We start from the raw sequence: 12,243 nt of genomic DNA on the forward strand, positions 1-12,243 counted from the left end.
AGAGAGGGCAGGGGGAGAGAGAAAGAAAGACAAGCAGACAGTGGGAAAGAGAAGGAAAGACAGGCAGGCAGTGGGAGAGAGAAAGAAAGACAGAAATAAAGAGGGGGCAGGGGAGAGAGAAAGAAAGACAGGAAGAGAAAGAAGGACAGAAATAAAGAGGGGGGCAGGGGGAGAGAGAAAGAAAGACAGAAAGAAAATGGGGGGTCAGAAAAAGAAATATTGGATTTATAGTCAGAAGAAGGAAGTGCAACCAGAGACTCATGAAATCACCAGGCAACAAGATAGGAAAAATTATTTTATTTTGAATTTAGTGATCAAAAGTGTCTGTTTTGAGAATTTATATCTGTCTATATTTTGCACTATGGCCCCCTTTTACTAAATCACGATAGTGTTTTTTAGCGCAGGGAGCCTATGAGCGTCGGGAGCTGCGAAGGGCATTCAGCGCAGTTCCCTGTGCTAAAAACCGCTATCGAGGTTTAGTAAAAGAGGAGGGGGTATATTTGTCTATTTTTGTGTATTTGTTACTGAGGTAACATTGCATATTTTAAAGTCATCTGCCTTGACCTCTGAAAAAAACCCGAATACAAATGATAATTAACATTTTCTCTGCGTACAGTGTGCTTTAAGTTTTTTAAAATTTTATTGTTGGTAGATCATTTTGACTTGGTCATTTTAAAAGTAGCTTGCAAGCTAAAAAAAAGTGTGGGCACCCCTGGTATAGAGGTTTAAAAAAGGGGAATGCGTTAATGAAGTCATTAGGTTCAATCTAGCCATTTATTTCTGCATGAATTTAAACAACTGGAAAAAAAGATAAATATAGCTCATCCAGTCATACAAAATAGGGCTCTACAACACCTCTAATAATGTTTTGATCACTAGGTTCCTTCCTGAGTTCTTACTGATATGAAATAGATGCGATCCCCACTTCCAGACCTCTTCCACATAATTTATGGAGAGGTGTTACTGAGCCTAGAAGGAGACCTGTGTGATTGCACTACAGCAAAATAAAAAAGTAGCAGATAAGATCATAGTGAGAGCTAGGGCAAAATAGTTTAGGTAAAGATGCAGGTAATAATTAGCAATGTATTAAAATATTTTATTTTTATTTGCTTATAATGTCATTTGAAAGCTATGTCCTTTCGATAAACTGTATATTCTGTGCCCTTTCTCTCCTTTGTACATGATTCATTTCAGATTCACCCCCTCTCCATTTTTCTATCTCCACCCCCTCCCCTATGCTCTGGCATCTCTCTCTTCTCCTTTCCTTCCTTCCTTTCCACTCCACCCCATACTCTGGCATCTCTATCTCCTTCCCTCCCCCATGCCCTAGCTTCTCTCTCCTCTCCTATCTTTCCCTCTCCCTCCTTGCTCTGGCATCTCCTCTCCTTCCTTTCCCTCTGGTCCAGCATTTGTCTCCTTAGTTTCCCTTCCCTCCCCCCCCCATGCCCTGGCATCTCTCTCTCTCCTCTCCTTCCATCTCCCCCTCCCCCTACATTATCTGGCATCTCTTAGCCTTCCTTTCTTTCCTTCCCTCCTTCCTTCCTTTCCCCTGGTCTGGCATCTGTCTCCCTCCCCTGCCCTGACATCCATCCATCTCCCTCCATGGTCTGGTATCTCCTTTCCTTCTTTCCTTTCCCTCCCTCCCATTGTCTTGGCATCTCTCTTTCCTTGCCTCTCCTTTCCATGATCTTCTTTCTACCTCCTTCCCTCTCTCTCTCCGATTGGGTGCAGCAGCAGCTGCAGCAGCATTTCTCTTCTCACTCCCCCCACCCCTTCCCTGTCTCACATATCCATCAGCAGTGCAGCATTCACAATTCGCTACAAGCTAAGGCAAAAGATAGGGCAGCGAGGGAGTCGAAGGGAAGGAGGGAAGCAAACAACTTGCTGCTCTTGCTTGCTTCAGGCCTTCATTGCTGCTGGGTCCTGCCTTCGCAGAAACAGAAAGTAGGCAGGACCCGGCCGCGAGGAAGACCCGAAGCAAGCAAGAGCAGCAAGTTGTAAGCTTCCCTCCTTCCCTTTGACTCCATCGCTGCCATATCTTCTGCCTTAGCATGTAGCGAATTGTGAATGCTGCACTGCTGATGGATATGTGAGACAGGGAAGGGGTGGGGGAGTGAGAAGAGAAATGCTGCTGCAGCTGCTGCTGCACCCAATCGGAGAGAGAGAGGGAAGGATGTAGAAAGAAGATCATGGAAAGGAGAGGCAAGGAAAGAGAGATGCCAAGACAATGGGAGGGAGGGAAAGGAAAGAAGGAAAGGAGATACCAGACCATGGAGGGAGATGGATGGATGTCAGGGCAGGGGAGGGAGACAGATGCCAGACCAGGGGAAAGGAAGGAAGGAGGGAGAGTCCTTTTGACTCCCTTGCTGCCCTATCTCCTGCCTTAGCCTGTAGCAAATTGAACCCATGCTCCGGGTTTCTAATGGTAACACTGTGCGTGCAGGCTTCCCTTCTCTTCCCTCCCTCTATGATGTAACCTCCGGTTTGGGAGGAGAAGGGAAGCCAGCATGCACAATGTTACCGTTAGAGCCCCGGAGCATGGGTTCAATTTGCTTGCTGGCCCTTAAAAAAAAAAATTCAGGCTGAGGTGGGAGTCGAACACTGAGCTTCCGGTGGCTCCTTCAGGCTGTGCTGAGTCAGCCTGAAGAATCCCCAAGCCGGTGAGAAGGTTTTTAAAAAATGTTGAGCAGCAGCAGCATTTGCGACCTTCCAAGATGACAGCCGGGCGCTCACCTAAATTAGCTGGGCGGAGCACCCGGCTAAAAGGCACTAGGGAGAACACTGATGCTATGGAGACATTATTCACAGCCCCAGAAATCATGGTCATTGTTTAAGAGTGACACATAGGGAGTAATTCTGGATTTAGGCCCCAAGAATTCATGCCTGTATTCTAGTTATGTATGTGTGGATGTGAACACATATGCACATAAACGACTATTTTCCAACTATGTGCTTTTCTGTAACTAAGAGCCAAAATGTTTTTTTCAAACGGCAATGGGCCCCTCCAGCATCGATCGGCAATGTGGGCTCCCCCCCCCCGATTGGCAACATAGGCCCCACCCCGATCGGCAATGCGTCCCTCCCCCATCGACAGAAAGTAAGACAAGCAAGCAACGTGGGTAAGAAAAGCAATGGGAACTGTAATTGTGCAAGTGGTGCTGTTTGCCCAAAGCTTCCCTCTGACGTAGATTCCTGTTTCCGCCTGGGTGCATGGTGGGGTGTGGCGGGGCAGGGGGCCCAGTGTACTTGTGTGCCTAGGGGCCCTCGACAAATTAATCTTGCCCTGCTCAGAGGCCCTCCAGATGTGGCCAGAGCTTTCCAAAAATCCAAAACTGCTGGTTTTGGAAAGTCAGTCCAGACACACAGACAGTCCTCTAAAAAGAGGACATGTCCGGGTTTTCCAAGATGTCTAGTAACCCTACGCTTAGGCAGAGTCTGAGCAGAACACAAGCAGGATAAACACCTGTGTAACTTATAGAAAACTTTAAGCTACGTGCATATTGCCAAGGTCCAGTTTAACCATTGGACCAGGTGATCACTGGTTTAGGACACTAACGATAAAGGGTGCCAAAATCACCAGCCTCTGATGGTTCATAGTCATTCGTGCGCAGGACTTCGGTGTGCCGACATTGCAGCGCAGATAGATTGGTGCAAGACCCCAGCGCACCGCCTAAAATGTTACTTTTAAAGAGCTCCGACGAGGGGTGTGAGGGGGAACCACCCCCACACACTTTACTTCATACTCTTCGCGCTGCCGTTAGGGGGGGTTAGGGGGTTGGAACCCTCCATTATAGAGGAAACTTAACTTTTTCCCAATTTTGAAGGAAAAAGTTAAGTTTTCTCTATAATGTGGGGGTTGCACCCCCCCAACGGCAGCATGAAGAGTATGAAGTAAAGTGGGGGGTTCCCCCCACATACCCCTCATCGGAGCTCTTTAAAAGTAACATTTTAGGCGGCGCGCTGGGGTCTTGCGCCGAATTGTCTGCGCTGCAATGTCAGCGCTCCGAAGTCCCATCACCGCCTCTGATATCACTTCACATAGTCTAATGGTTAAGCAATCTCTCCTCCTCCTGAGGGTCTGTTATCTCTCCTTTTCTCTCTCCCTCAGTCCAGTATCTCTTTCCATTCTGCCCCCCAGTCCAGTCTTTCTCTCTCTTCCCCTTCTGCTGCCACCTTCCTCAGGGGTAATGCATCACTCCCTCTCCTCCATACCCTCATAGCCATATAAACTTTATGTGGATTGCTAGCAGCAGCAGCAGCAGCATAAAGACAGGTTGCCTTTGGCCAACTTCTGGGCTTTCCCTCTGCCACATCTCACCAACATAAAATTGTCTCAGAGAAGGCAGAATAGGCTCAATCAAAGGCAGCCTATTTTCATGCTGCTGCTGTTCACAACCCACATAAAGTTTACAGGACTGTGAGGAAAAGGAGGGAGAGAGGCGGAGTAGTGCCATATTGCAGGGAGAGGGAGCAGCAGATGGGAGAGAGAAAGACTGGACCAGGGAGTGGGGAGAGAAGGGAAGAGGCACTGGAATGAGGGAGAGAGGGGGAGAGATGCCAGACCTACAGAGGCAGAAGTAATTTGGGAGGGAAAGGCGCCACAATCCCTTGAGCTGGTCCTGATATCACTAGCACTTGGGAACACACTTAGGGCTATCCTATGGCTGGTATAAATTTTTCACCTATGTGCATTTGCACATATATGTTAACGCTAATATTCTATAAAGGAATAGGTTCCTACCAGGTGCCCTCTGGGTGCCTAATTATACATGCATAGTTGTATAATTACCTTTACTGGATATGAATGGATTAAGGGCCTAGGAGTACAGGATTCTGGAAATAGCCCCAGTGTGTGGATTCTGGTCATAGATTGTTAACTTAATGCTCAGACATTGAGGAGGATATGCAATAACAGGAAAATATCCCTCAATAGTTGAAAATGAAGATTTGTGGATTCAAATCCTAATCCTGGTTCTAACTGAGCTTAGAAGTACAAAGTAGTAAGACAAAATTGCCAGGTCAATTAAAAATAAGAAATGTTAACAGCATTCTTGGTTTCTTTTTATAAGCAAAATTTTTGTTTTGTTTAAACCCCAATCCCCTAACTAAGCACATTACATTACATTACATTAGGGATTTCTATTCCGCCATTACCTTGCGGTTCAAGGCGGATTACAAAAGGTTAATTTAAAAAAAACAGAGTTACAATGATAAGCAAGAGAGGTAAGTTGTAGATCTTATAAACATTTAGCGGGTTGTTGAGGGTGAGGTGGTTTGTAAAAGAGTTAATAGGTGGTCATAGTGGAAGTTCTTTTGTTATTATTAGTGCAGTAATGGGTGGTCATAGTGCAGTAATAGGTGGTCATAGTGGAAGTTCTTTTGTTATTATTAGTGCAGTAATGGGTAAGCTTAAAAAAAAAAAAAAAGATCCATGGACCCTAACCAAATAGCAATGTTACTTACCGTAACAGTTGTTATCCAGGGACAGCAGGCAGCTATTCTCACTAGTGGGTGATGTCATCAGACAGAGCCCCGGTACGGACGTCTCACAAGCACGTGTTGCTTGTAGAAACTTAAAAGTTTCTAGATGCCCGCACCGCGCATGCGCCGGTGCCTTCCCGCCCGGAGGTCCGGGCGTGTCTCCTCAGTTCAGGTAGCTAGCCTGAGAAGCCAACCCAGGGGAGGTGGGTGGGACGTGAGAATAGCTGCCTGCTGTCCCTGGATAACAACTGTTACGGTAAGTAACATTGCTTTATCCCAGGACAAGCAGGCAGGTATTCTCACTAGTGGGTGACCTCCAAGCTAACCTCAGTGGGATGGAGGGGGAGTTGGCGACTTAAGAGAATAAATTTTTCAATACTGTTTGGCCAAACTGTCCATCCCGTCTGGAGAGAGTATCCAGACAATAATGTGAGGTGAATGTGTGAACCGAGGACCAGGTGGCAGCCTTACAAATTTCCTCGATTGGTGTTGATCTGAGGAATGCTACTGAGGCTGCCATTGCTCTGACCTTATGGGCTGTGACCTTACAAGGAAGTGATAATCCAGCCTGGGCATAGCAGAAAGAGATAAAGCCGCCATCCAATTAGAGATGGTGCGCTTTGATACGGGTCTTCCCAACTTATTAGGGTCGAAGGAGACAAAAAGTTGAGGAGTGGTTCTGTGTGGCTTGGTGCGATCCAGGTAGAAAGCCAACGCACGTTTACAGTCTAGAGTGTGAAGGGCCGATTCTCCGTGGTGAGAATGGGGCTTAGGGAAGAATACTGGAAGTACAATGGATTGGTTGAGATGAAATTCTGAGACCACCTTAGGCAGGAATTTCGGGTGAGTGCGGAGGACCACCTTGTCATGATGGAATACTGTGAATGGTGGATCCGCCATCAATGCCTGGAGTTCGCTGACTCTGCGAGCGGACGTAAGGGCTACCAGGAAAAGCACTTTCCAGGTGAGATACTTAAGAGGGGCCCTGTTGAGTGGTTCAAACGGGGGCTTCATGAGACGGGAAAGGACTACATTGAGGTCCCAAACTACTGGGGGTGGTTTGAGAGGAGGGTTAACATGGAAGAGTCCTTTCATAAATCTGGCGACCACCGGATGGGCCGAGAGGGGTTTCCCTTGTAGGGGCTGGTGGAACGCCGCAATAGCGCTCAGGTGGACTCGTATGGATGTAGACTTGAGCCCGGATTGAGATAGGTGTAGGAGATAGTCCAGCACGGAGGATAAGGAAGCTCGCTGAGGTTCCTTTGATTTAGAAACACACCATGAGGAGAATCTAGTCCATTTCTGGGAGTAGCATTGTCGAGTGGCGGGCTTCCTGGAAGCTTCCAAGACCTCCCTCACTTCTTGAGAGAATTGGTGAGGGGTTACGTTGAGAGGAACCAAGCTGTCAGGTGGAGAGGCTGCAGGTTGGGATGAAGCAGTGATCCTTGATGTTGAGTAAGTAGTGAAGGAAACACTGGAAGTGGTACTGGTTCCCTGCTGCTGAGTTGAAGTAGGAGGGAGAACCAAGGTTGTCTGGGCCACCGAGGAGCTATTAGAATCATGGTGGCCTGTTCGAGTTTCAGCTTGACCAGAGTCTTCTGGATCAGCGGGAATGGTGGGAACGCATATAGAAATCGTTTCCCCCAGTTCAGTAGAAAAGCATCTGCCTCGAGGCGATGAGGGGTGTAGATCCTGGAGCAAAACTGAGGCAGTTTGGAGTTGTGGGGAGCCGCAAAGAGGTCTATCTGAGGCGTCCCCCACTGTGTGAAGATTTGGTGAAGGGGGCTGGAATGGAGAGTCCATTCGTGCGTTTGTAGTAGACGACTCAGTTTGTCTGCTAAGACGTTGTTCTCCCCCTGAATGTAGACTGCTCTGAGGAAGGCGTTGTGGCGCACCGCCCAGTCCCAGACTCGTAGAGCTTCCTGGCAAAGGAGGGCCGAGCCCGTGCCTCCTTGCTTGTTGATATAATACATGGCGGCCTGATTGTCTGTGCGAATGAGGATCACCATGTCGTGAAGTAGGTGTTGGAAAGCTTGGAGCGCATTGAAGATGGCTCTGAGTTCCAGTAGATTGATTTGGTGTAGTCTTTCCGCACTGGTCCAGAATCCTTGGGTGCGGAGACCATCCAGGTGGGCCCCCCATGCATAATTCGATGAATCGGTTGTGAGAACTTTCTGATGGGGGGGAGAGTGCATCAGCAAACCTCTGGATAGATTCGAAGAGGTCATCCACCAAAGTAGAGACTGCCGAAGAGCAGGTGTGACTAAGATGTGTTTGGATAGTGGATCGGACGTCTGATTCCACTGTGATGCCAGGGTCCACTGGGGGATCCTGAGATGGAGTCTGGCAAAGGGTGTCACATGTACTGTGGAGGCCATATGGCCCAGGAGCACCATCAGTTGTCTCGCCGGTAGGGTTTGGCGAGAAGACACCGACTGGCAGAGATGAAGAAGAGACTCCATGCGTTGCAGAGGCAGGAATGCTCGGAGTCGGGTGGTGTCCAGGACCGCTCCGATGAAGGGGAGGGACTGGGTGGGTTGTAGATGAGACTTGGAAAAGTTGATCTCGAAGCCCAAATTCTGGAGGAAGTAGGTTGTAGCCAAGGTCGCCGAAGTGACCTCTGGGGCTGACGGGGCCTTGATGAGCCAGTCGTCGAGGTATGGGAACACCTGTAGACCCCTGTCCCGGAGTGCCGCGGCCACTACCACCAGGCACTTTGTGAAGACTCTGGGGGACGAAGATAGGCCGAATGGTAGCACTCGATACTGTAGGTGCAGATTTCCCACCCGAAATCTGAGGAACTTTCGGGAGGCCGGGTGAATGGGGATGTGAGTGTAGGCCTCCTTGAGATCCAGGGAGCATAACCAGTCGTTCTGCTCGAGGAGGGGGTATAGAGAAGCCAAAGTCAACATGCGAAACTTCTCTTTGACCAGAAACTTGTTGAGGGCCCGAAGGTCTAAAATGGGTCGCAGGTCGCCCGTTTTCTTCGGGACGAGGAAGTACCGGGAGTAAAACCCTCGGTTCAATTGGTCTGACGGGACCGGCTCGACAGCCCGAAGCTGAAGTAAGGTTTGGACTTCCTGAAGAAGAAGGGCGGTCTGCGTCGAGCTTGAAGGATACTCTCTTGGAGGATGGTCCGGGGGGACCCGATGGAATTGAAGAGAGTATCCTTCTCTTATGATGGTAAGGACCCATAGGTCCGTGGTTATGGCCTCCCATCGATGGTAAAAAAGATGGAGGCGGCCCCCTATGGGAGAGGCTGAGTGCAGAACGGTGTCGGTTATGCTCCCGGGAGGGGAGTCAAAAGGGCTGGGGAGCCTTAGGTGCAGCCGGTGGCTGAGGTTTTTGCTGAGACTTCTGGGGAGGTTGTCTCTTCGCAGGTTGTCTCGCAGCAGGCGTTTGTCTGGGCATGTAACGCCGCTGGTAAATCAGGGGTGGCCTGGAAGGTCGAGACTGTTGAGGTTTGGGTTTGGGCCGCAGGATGGATTGAAAAGATTTTTCATGATCCGACAGCTTCTTGGTAACAGTTTCGATAGACTCATCGAACAGGTCAGCTCCCGCACATGGTACGTTGGCGAGTCTGTCCTGGAGGTTGGGATCCATATCGATTGTACGGAGCCATGCCAGGCGACGCATGGCTACCGCGCTTGCGGCGGCACGTGCCGAGAGTTCGAATGCATCGAAGGAGGATTGCATCAGCTGGAGGCGTAATTGGGAGAGGGAGGCTACCACTTCCTCGAACTCGAATCGAGCTTGGGTGTCTATGAACGGAGTGAACTTGCGGAGCACCGGCAAGAAGAACTCCAGATAGGAAGAGAAAAAGAAATTGTAGTTCAGCACCCGTGACGCCATCATGGAGTTTTGATAGAATTTTCTACCAAATTTGTCCATCGTTCTCCCCTCTCGGCCCGGCGGTACAGAGGCGTAGACCTGGGAGGGATGAGAGCGTTTAAGAGAGGACTCGACCAGTAGGGATTGGTGGGAGAGTTGAGGGCCCTCAAACCCTTTATGGTGCACGATGCGGTATCGAGCATCGAGTTTGCTGGGAATCGCCGGTATGGAGTACGGTGTTTCGAAACACTGCATGAAGGTCTGATCCAGCAATTTATGCAGGGGGAGCCGAAGCGACTCCGTTGGAGGGTTAGGTAAATGCATGGTGTCCAGATACTCTTTGGAGTATCGGGAGCCCGTGTCAAGGGTCACATCCAGATCATCCGCCATTTGTCGGAGGAATGATGAGAAAGACAATTGATCCGCCAGCGTCGGTCTGTGGGACGGGCTGGAGGAGGAGGAGGCCTCCGGGTCCATGGACATCGGGGAGTGGCAAGGAGAATCGGGTACGGGTGTCTCCTCGTACTCCGGTCCCTCCGGAGGGGACACCTCTGATGAGGAGTATCCCATACGTTGCAGTTTTTTTCTGCGGTGACACCTCCGAATGGCGTGAAGAGTGCCAGGATGAGTGTCTTGATCGGTGCCCGTCTCGGTGGCGGGACGGGGATCGGGATCGTCTGTGCATCGCATGGTCTCCCGAGGCCCTCAAGTGGTGGATAGGGCTGGAAGCGGTGGATCGCAACTGGGGTTGCGATGCGGATTCTTGCGATGCTACCCAAGTCTGGTAAGGAGTACGGAAGAACTCTTCCTGACTATGCCCAGGGCTTTGAGTATCGATCGGAGGTCTGGTCCCATGTTGGCGCGGAGGCGTAATGGGCTCTAATGGCGGCATATCGGTAAGCGAGGCTTGCCGCATGGGCATCGCCGCCCTCCCCCGTTCGTCCTCGTCGGTTTTCGAGGTCGAACGGCGTGGAGGAGGGGGAGGGGGCGGACCGCCCCTTTGGACCGGTACCGGGAGGTCACCCTGTATGGCAGCGATGAGCCCGGGTCCGATGGTCTGCATGAGCTCAACGAATTGAGCTTCCAGCATGGACCGTAGCGAAGCCGATAAGGAGGGATCCGCACCGAAAGGGGGTCCTCCTGCACGGTCATCGCGCTCCTTCGAGGTCGAGTGCTTCTGCTTAGTAGCTTTCGGCACTTTGATGACCACTGGTGGCACTGTGGAAGGAAGAGGTACCTGAACCGAGGAGACCGGGGCAGGCACCGACGTCGAGCTCGTGGATGGTGTCGGGGTGAACGATGCCGGTTTCACCACACTCGATGCAGGAGGGGTCGATACCGGTTTCGCCCGAACCGGGGAGGTATCAGATGAAGTGGAGGCTGAGGGATCCTTAGCTGCGTCCATCTTGAACATCGATTCCCACAATAGGCAACGCCGCTTGAATGAGCGTGCCGTAAGGGTCGAGCAAGGCCTGCACGATTTCGGAATGTGGTCAGGGCCCAAACACTGCAAACAGCGCCGGTGAGGGTCCGTGAGTGAAATCGCGCGTTGGCACTTGCTGCACTTTTTAAACCCGGTGATTGGCCGGGACATAGGCCGGAAAATCTCCGCCGCGAGGTCGAAGCCAGTGGGCCTGAGCCACGTGGCCGGCCCGTTCGACCCGCCGGAGGAAATAATCTTCTTTTTTTTTTTTTTTTTTTTTTACTGAAAAAGAAAAGTACTGTTAACTGTAATTAAAAGAAAGCGAAAACGCGGACAAGGAAGGCAAATTTAACTGAATTCAGCTAGCGCATGATGAAGTTGAACTTCTCAGCTCCGCGGAAAGAAAAGAACTGAGGAGACACGCCCGGACCTCCGGGCGGGAAGGCACCGGCGCATGCGCGGTGCGGGCATCTAGAAACTTTTAAGTTTCTACAAGCAACACGTGCTTGTGAGACGTCCGTACCGGGGCTCTGTCTGATGACATCACCCACTAGTGAGAATACCTGCCTGCTTGTCCTGGGATAAAGGGGTAATATGCAGAGGAGGACCAGAGAGTAAGCCAAAGAGAGGCTGTTTTAAAGGGATTTTAGGAAGAACATCTCAATTCAATACCTCAGGTACAAAAAATAAGTACATGTATATAATATGTAAACTGCTTTGATTGTAACCAAAGAAAGGCAGTATATCAAGTCCCATCCCCTTTCCCTTTCCATTACCAGTGGCACCTGAATATGTCCAGAAAGAACAGCCATGCTACACCTTGAAGATTCAAACTAAGGACATAGCTAATTTGGAACATGGACGTCCACAGGAATTCCTGTGTTCTAAAATAGCCATAGACATTCATGTGCCAGAACATGAATATCAGCCATTTTAGTACCATGAATGTCTTTTTCCCAGAGCTGTAACAAAGCTATGTTTTCCTTGCTCATATCACTTTTGGGAGGAGCAGCAACCTCGAAGGGATTAAAGGGGTGACCCTCTTTGAATTCTTCCAGTGAAGTGCTGCTCATTCCACAGATCTTTCAATATCCTGGACATTCCAAGAAGCAGGGATGTCCCAAGTGTCAATCCCTCCCTAGCTCCCCCAAAACAAGCCTCCATGCCATTTGGGCATTCTGCTCTTTTTGCATTGAAAAATTGGTATGTGGATGATCTTGCACTACAGACATCCAAATGCCCAGCTTTAGACATCCAAAAAGTGACTAGAGCTTCTAAAATACCCACTTTATTCAACAGGGATGGAGTTTACTGCCAGCTTTTAGTGCATACTACCAATAACAGACAATAAAAGAAAAATGTAAAAAGAGGAACAAAATTAACTCTGCACGCTCCTAGTAATCAATATTTATTTTCAGTAGGTTTATTCCAGTGGTCTCAAACTCAAACCCTTTGCAGGGCCACATTTTGGATTTGTAGGTACTTGGAGGGCCGCAGAAAAAATAGTT

General features: G+C 49.6%; 1 protein-coding gene across 1 annotated transcript in view; it reads left to right on the plus strand.

Moving 5' to 3' along the window:
• Positions 1–12,243, plus strand: part of SHOC1 (shortage in chiasmata 1) — a 283,884-nt gene that overhangs the window by 266,784 nt on the left and 4,857 nt on the right. The window lies entirely within an intron of this gene.

The sequence above is a fragment of the Geotrypetes seraphini genome, chromosome 1 (genome assembly GCF_902459505.1).
Source record: "Geotrypetes seraphini chromosome 1, aGeoSer1.1, whole genome shotgun sequence".
In the NCBI taxonomy this organism is placed as follows: Eukaryota; Metazoa; Chordata; class Amphibia; order Gymnophiona; family Dermophiidae; genus Geotrypetes; species Geotrypetes seraphini.